Source organism: Lepisosteus oculatus, unplaced genomic scaffold (genome assembly GCF_040954835.1).
Source record: "Lepisosteus oculatus isolate fLepOcu1 unplaced genomic scaffold, fLepOcu1.hap2 HAP2_SCAFFOLD_258, whole genome shotgun sequence".
Taxonomy (NCBI): Eukaryota; Metazoa; Chordata; class Actinopteri; order Semionotiformes; family Lepisosteidae; genus Lepisosteus; species Lepisosteus oculatus.
In genome coordinates, this window is record NW_027167794.1 from 71425 (window position 1) to 79423 (window position 7999).

Consider the following 7999-nt stretch of genomic DNA (forward strand, 5'->3'; position numbering starts at 1 on the left):
TAATGACAGGGGACATCACTTAACTCTGTTTTGTTTTGAAGGCAACAACGCCTCAGGACCTCGTGGCCTTCAAAAAGGGGGGATTTGTAGAGGCAATGCTTGTTAATAAGACAGAAATAAGTGTTGCTGTGCTTTCCCAAATGAGGCCCCATCTCTCTCTTCATCTCTGTGGTGCAGCCACAGAGAAACTATTCATGCAGGCTGATTTAAAGATGTTTTCTTTTGATAAGGGACAGCTCCCAAATGGGGATGCACTTAGCTAAGCCTGGCTATCATGATCAATGGACATCCATTGGCGCCTATCTGTCTAGGGAGTGCCAGATGGACATCTGGATTGCATTCCTAGGTGTCAGGAGTAAGTGACTCATATCTCACCTTGATCAACCAGTCAGGGACTGGTAGGGCAATGTAACCCATGTGGGACTCTGATGCCCATTAAACTTTCAGCCAATGACAAGCCGAAGTTCCTCCAGGTAAAAACAGGCAACAGAGAGCCTGGAGAAGGAGAACTAGTAGGACTATTCCAGTAGGAGAATTCTAAGGAGAATTCCAGGGGTGCAAGACAATTCCATGGCAGGACGGCCCAGGAGCAGAAGGCTCCCAAGGGCAGGACATTCTCACAGCACGCCTCCTGACCATCCTGAGACTCAGCCCGGACAACCACGGAACGGCCAGTGTGTCCGAGTGCCAGTACTTTCCTCTGTTCTAAGAGTCGAGAGTGGAGGTTGCCATGAGTAACCAGAGGATCCACCCGAGGTTAGCATCAGCAGCAAGCCTCGTGAACAGGTCGGATCTGTGGACAGCTGAATCACTAATCAGAACAAGCGCTTCATCAGGAACGAACCGGTCCTCTTCCTGACCTGCTGGGACCCACAGTCATCTTTTCTCCTGTGCATAAACTTTGCTAGTTAAAGCCAACACTAACTAGCCGGTCAGTGAGCATCAGCAGCGCACTGTCGCAAACCGCACAGCACAACCTGGCACCAAGCCAGACAGCGCGGATTGGACAGCAACAAGCCTGCAACTGCTTCTTTGAGTCTGCAGGAGATCTGAATCCCCAGAGACTGGATGAGTATTCAACTTCAATGCATTACAGCTCGAGAATTCAATTGTCATCCCAACCAGTTGATACCAATTTAATTCCTAAGAGTTATGTACTTGTTTTGAGTATCCAATGTAGAAGTTATAACCAAGTTCATTTACGAAACGGTCTAAATGAATGATATACTGAACATATGTCCTCTTGATATATGTAACTCTTTGTAACTGACTGAATATATACCTTTTGTATTCTGATAACCCTCTTGATAAGATCTGTTAGGTTTACATGCATATTCTATTTATTAATAAATGTATCCTCGTGTATTAGTACCTATGTGTGTGCGTTGTTTGAGTTATATCGCATGGTTGGATTCTAAGGCCATCCAAAGAATCATTTTATGATTTACTGCTACAATTAATAATTGTCCCAGTTAATGCCCAAACCCTACAGAACTGGTGCCTTCAGAGAGCACGCTACAATCTATACAAGTACGATTCTAGAAATGCTCACCAGATTACGTTTTAAGAAGGAACTGCGCCTCAGGTTCCGCCGAGATCTTAACTCGGATGGCAGGATTCAGAGTCCGGAGTGCGGACTGATGGCGCACGGAGGGTCCATATACTGTGGATCCCTCAGTGATCTTCCGCGTGTTTAAACCGCCAGCGTGTGACTCCCCTGTCCCCGTGACCTCATTGCTCTGCTCTCTCCTCTGTGCAGCCGAACCCGATTCACGGTAAAGTGAAAACAAATATGCCATCAACGTGAGATTTACTCTGGAGCGAGGATAGATGTTACCTTTTTATCATTGATCAGGATGTATGTGATGTGGCGACTAGGTTCAATTTTGTATCCTCTTTAAAAGATTAAGGACTGGGGTGAGCGTGATTTACCACCCTTTCAGCTAAGAACCCGACGTGCGCACCGTTGAAACTGCATAGACTTGGTCGTTTAACTCTTCTCCATTAGCAGGGTTAAGGTTAAAGAAAAAAAACATTGCTGACTTCTTTTTTTTTGCCAGCCGCTAGCGCTGATTAGCAAGGTTTGTATTTCATGTTTTGCAAGTTGCATCCATTTTAAGAAAAACAAGTCGCGTTAAAGACAGGAAATGAATACTTGCATTTAATTAAGTCTAGCCGTAGGCGGTTGTCCATAATGACCAGTTCTGTTCGAGAAGACAGAACAAAAAAAGGCACCGCTGGGATTTGGACCAAGGATCTCCTGTTTACTAGACAGGCGCTTTAACCAACTAAGCCACGGCGCCCCGGGAGTGTTGTCCTTTTGCAGCCACTTGGACACACCACTCAGACACATCTGCATTCGGTGTGTGCTCCGCCTGCTCGCTGAGCAAGTTGCCACCTTTACATACAATAGCAACATCGACACCAAGAGAAAGGATGACAAATGGCTTTTATCTGGAACTTTTCATGTCCAAGGAGCTCAATGTGCTTTCTGTGTACAACAGGGCCACTGAACTCCACACTGGCCACTGAACCACAGCAGTGGCTTGCTGGCTTGACATCTCCCAAGGAAAATGTTGAAATCGCATGTGGAACAGGAAAATGACCCTCGAGTACGAGGGAGAAAAAAGAAAAAGATCATCTGGAGCGAGCCAACCCATGTCCGGACAGCCCAGTTTCGCCGACGAGGTGGCCTAGTGGTTAAGGCGATGAACTGCTAATCCATTGTGCTCTGCACGTGTGGGTTTGAATCCCATCCTCGTCGCTCTCCATATCTAACTCGTGTGCCTGTTCAACGTTGGCCCTCCTGTCGTTTGCTCCGGTACTAGAGCCTTACATTTCCTAGCGGTGACTAAACATGGTATGGTAGGCTAACGTCGGTATCGAGCAGTAACAGTATTTACGTGCTGCTGCTGCCAAGTGGCCCTGGGTTGAGACCACGTTTTCACTTACTTGCAGCACGAATGGAGAAAGAGATTTTTGACAGTCTCTCGAGAGACTGCGCTAGGTGTTTAGGGATAGACTTTGTCAGTTCCCCCTGGGATGATGGCCTCTCAAATAGTTTGTGATTCCTCTAGACCTTTATACAGAAGAAGCCTGCTTCGTGGCTTAAATCCAAGCTAAGGAAACGAGTTAGAGGTCTGATGCAGAACTGCGAATTCAATGAAGGGGAACACTACAGTACATTGCACTGTATGTGTGAGGAAAGCTGCCCCCTTCAGTCCCTTGTCGACCGAACAGAGGACTGTAAAGGATACCGCCAAGAAACTTAAGGATGCTGGTTGGAATCCAGCTCCAAAGAAGCCCCTTTGGGTGTTATGTCATCAAAAAGTAAGAACAGCGAATCTCCCTTTGATCAAAAGCGCAACAGAACTGTTTTCCGTGGAGCAGGTTTCAGACCCGTAGACCTGTTTTATTTGTAGGGCAGGGCGCATTCCTAAACGCGAATCTCCTGTTTTAGAAATGCTTTGGGCGGCGTGAAGTGAAAATAAGAAATGGGCTCCAGATGCGCATGGAAGCAATCAAGTGTTTGATCTGAGCTGTTTCAAAGACTGCTCAAGAGCTTTCCTTTCACAGAGGCGCAACAATTAATGATGGGGGTGCACCCTTCAATGCGCCTTACGACTCTAGGGAGCGATTGAGACGATTCGTAGCTTGTGCTCATTTCCCTCTATTCCCCGTGTTGCAGTGGTAGGATGGCGTAAATTACTGCTTCGACACGAAATGGCATTATAATCAAGTGCAGGAGCTGAGGGCTTTTGTTTTGTTTCGTTTTCCATGGCGTTCGTAAGCGCGCAAAACAAAGGCAATTCCTGCGTCTAACAGGAATGTAAATGCATTTGAAAGTGCAGTATGGTGCAGCTTGTAAAATCCTTGACCACATTTGTGGTTTGTTGATGTTTTTTCTGTCTGCCAAAGTTGCATTTTGACATCCGGACGGGGAGACTTTATCATTTCAACGTGAAGCCAGCCTTAAACCCTCTGAGGTGTGACTGTCTGCCGGCACGTATTTTGTCAAAGGTATTTATTTTTTTTTAACGGAGAGCGACTTTGAAAACGTATCCGCAGCCACCTCGCACTCCGTGTTAGATTATAGGAGGAATGCGGCGGGAGTGAGCTCGCTTTTGTCGTGGCCGAGTGGTTAAGGCGATGGACTTGAAATCTGCTGGGGACTCCCCGCGCAGGTTCGAAACCTGCCTACTCTGGCGTCTGCCGCACGTCACCTTGTCCCTGTGCCTGTACTATAAAAACGCTAAATCGCTTGGACCCGCTGCCATGGAAAGCAATCCTTCAGATAACCACACATCTTGGGTTAGGACCTCTGGTGCTCTACGTATGCCTTTGAAAACCTAATGAATAAAGCTGAAAGAACCGACACGATATGTGGGTGCTCGTAAAGAACTGTTAACAGCAAGGGTTTCAGTGGGTTAACTGAGGAGAAGGCGTGATCGCTAATTGTTGACTTTGTATTTGGTGTTAGAAACACTCTTACTGTGCATGACGTGCAACAAATGTAGCCACAGAAATTGCATCACGCTATCATGTATGCTATTGCAGACACCAACGTTGCCTAGATAGAAAACCGAAATAGCCGTGGGTTTGCTTGCTGGTCTGAAGGATCTCTCTTCGAATCTCAATCATTTGTCAATGGAAGTAAAAGGCGCTGCAATATGATACGTTCTGAATCAAACCTGCAGCTGTTGTTCGACCTGCAGCTGTTGTTTATTTCTTGACTAATTACAACTGAGTGTCGCATGAGCAGTTACGTAAACTTGTCTGGTATATTTGAACACAAATGCCGTTCTTCAATTAAAACTAACAGTACATTGTCAGGGACATTCAGTTCTATACAAACAAGAGACAGACAAGAGAATATTTCTACCTTTCATGTGGACTACGTGTTGACTTACTGATCTGAATAATTGAAAAGTTCGGGTCATAGCCGATGCAGTGCGTGCTAATTAGAACAGCAAAGCTGAGCTCTCAGCACAGTACTGAGCCCAGGTGTTTTTCTAAAGCTGTCAGGTGCAGTTCATTTACATGAAGGAAATCTCTTACTGAGTACGATTACAATGCAGTAAGTAGCACAGACTACTTAGGGGAGTAGCCCGATGCGTTTAAAAACGACCTGAGCCAGACAGCAGTCGAACCTGCAATCTCCTGAACCGTAGTCAAACGCTTTATCCATTGCGCCACTGGCCCTCGTGTGACACTGCAGGACTGTAACCCAGTGAGATCAGCACTGCAACTAGTAAAATACCCCCGGTCCATTCTTTTCCAAAAGTGAGAAACACCTGTTTACTACATTTTGTCTGTTTTAAAACCATATCTTTTTAAACCAAACCAAGAGTTTGTCTTTTGCACTGATATTCTGATTCATTTCGATTTCAAAGAAAAAAAAACATTATCTTCCAAAGCATCATAAAATTGTCCCTTCTTCCAGACTCTACTTCTCTCTTGTAGTAGTACAGCAGACCTTTCCAGGTGAGCAGATCACAGAGTCCGTAATGAGCTTCCTCCATCAAGCAAAGTACCTGAACATGACTCTGTCTTCATAAAAGCGCCCCTGTAATAAAGAAATTAAATCCGAAATCAAGAGGGCAGTTGCCTACTGAAGTTCAAGAAGTCATCAATTTTAAACTAGCAACACATTAAAGGCTGCATCTATACAAGTACGATTCTAGAAATGCTCACCAGATTACGTTTTAAGAAGGAACTGTGCCTCAGGTTCCGCCGAGATCTTAACTCGGATGGCAGGATTCAGAGCCCGGACTGTGGACTGATGGCGCACGGAGGGTCCACATACTGTGGATCCCGCAGTGATCTTCCGTGTGTTCAAACCGCCAGCGTGTGACTCCCCTGTCCCCGTGACCTCATTACTCTGCTCTCGCCTCTGTGCAGCCGAGCCCGACTCATGGTAAAGTGGAAAAAAATATGCCCTCAACGTGAGATTTACTCTGGAGCGAGGATAGATGTTACCTTTTTATCGTTGAACAGGATGTATGTGATGTGGCAACTAGGTTCAATTTTGATTCCTGCGGCGATTCCTGTGTCTACCACTAATGTAAGAGCTATTTCAAGTGTGGCGTGGTGCGGCTTTTCAAATGCTCAACAGGATGACTTTGCATGCACGCGTGCTTTCATGCAGTCGTTTGTGCAACCATGTCTGCTTACGTGCAAACGGGCGTGGTTTCATGTATGCAAAAAACTTTCCTGGGCTCTTCTGAAGCACATAAAATTATTTGGAGATATACATTTGTCTTGTTTTCCTCTTAGGCTCTAGAATTGATAACTTTTTTTTCATTTTTGGCCTTTTTCTTCGTTTTCCAGAAAGTGGTTGCAAGCTTGATATCATGCGAAGAAACTTCAGGATTCGGGGATCAGTCAATGGATTTTGTTCAGAGTTGGATTGTTGCTCTCTGTGGACCAAGAGATGTTGTTCTATAATGTTTTTTTTTTCAAATTTAAAAATATCATTTTTTCATGGAGCTTTGAAGGGGATGGATTCACCCTCCTTTAGCCAGGACAGAGCTCCAGGAGCCTGGGTAGGATTCTAGCTTTCTCCCCTTGCAGGCACCTGGCACAGAAGACATCATTTTTTTCCTTAAAATATTTTTTTTTTGTGTTCCTTGTTGTTCCAAACTTAATTTTAATCACTTTTAATTAGAGATTTTATTAAAAATAGTGCAAAAAATGACTAATTTCACAAAAAATAATGTAATATAAAATGGTTGTTTTTAACTTATTGTAGTGTTTTAGAAACTACTATGTCTTCAAAAATGGTTGTTTTTCACTCCTAGGAATGAAAGCTGTTGTTATATGATGTTTATTTTCAAATTTTGAAAAAATCAAAGGATTCTAGCTTTCTCCCCTTGCAGGCATCGGACACAGAGAACCTCATGGTTTTCCTAAAAATCATTTGTTATGTTCCCTGGTGTTCCAAACTTAGTTTTAATCAATTTTAATTTGTTATTATGTTAAAAACAGGGTAATAAATTTCTAATTGGACTATAAATAATGTCTTATTGTCTGCTATAAAACTGATGTTTTCAACTCTATTGTAGAGATTCTAGAATCAACTAATAGAGAATTGAAATAAAAAAGGGCATGAGAAGACATTACCAACAACGACCACAAGATGGAGATATTGTCTAGAAATTACCAACAACGACCACAAGATAGAGATATTGTCCAAAGAGGCAAGAAGGGCAAAGCTGCGATAAGGTAAAATCATTAAAAGAGATTGCTGTCAGAATGCACATCCGTATCCCAAACAGAATCTCTAGTAAAATATGATAATTTGTGAAACTGGCAAATGAGTGTCTGCTACAATATGATTGCTACATATCTGCATTTGTTGGTTTTTAAGGAGTAAGAGTGCAAGGGGTTTATACCTGCGATCCAGTGTGTTGAAGTATTTCACAACACTACCCCTAGCACATCTGGAAATAAATCCTCAAAATGATTATTGCCCTGGGGATGTACCAAAAAATCAGTGAGCATATATATATATATCACTGTGTTGAAGCTAGAGACACAGAATAACTGCAAACACATCCTAAATACAGTGTTCCTGCACCTTTGACCTCATCCAGAATGTATCGTTTTTTGAAAGGGATTGCTGTCAGAATGCACAACTGAATCCCAAACAGAATCTCTAGTCAAATATGATCATTTGTGAAACAGGCAAATGAGTCTCTCAGGTGCCCATTGCTCATTTTCAGACACAATTATGCAATACTTTCACCATGCGTTGAGCAATAGGGATTAAAGATACCAGAGGTAAGGTTTAAAAGTGATTCTGAGGTGCAACACATCAGCGATACAGCTAGGCATCTGAAATGTGGGGTTTGAGAGCCCTTCAGGGAACACCGTACCCTAAAGGTACCAGAAGTCCACTAGTATAAGCATTAAGTCACTGTCACCCCTGTTACAATGTGATTGCTACATATCTTCATTTCTTTGGTTTTTAAGGAGTAAGAGTGCAGGGGGTCTAAAT

At 43.6% G+C, this 7999-nt stretch overlaps 1 non-coding gene across 1 annotated transcript; it reads right to left on the minus strand.

Moving 5' to 3' along the window:
* Positions 1–2229: 2229 nt before the first annotated feature.
* On the minus strand, positions 2230–2303 carry trnat-agu (transfer RNA threonine (anticodon AGU)). Its single transcript has one exon. It is a non-coding gene; the product is annotated as a tRNA-Thr (tRNA).
* Positions 2304–7999: the final 5696 nt, after the last annotated feature.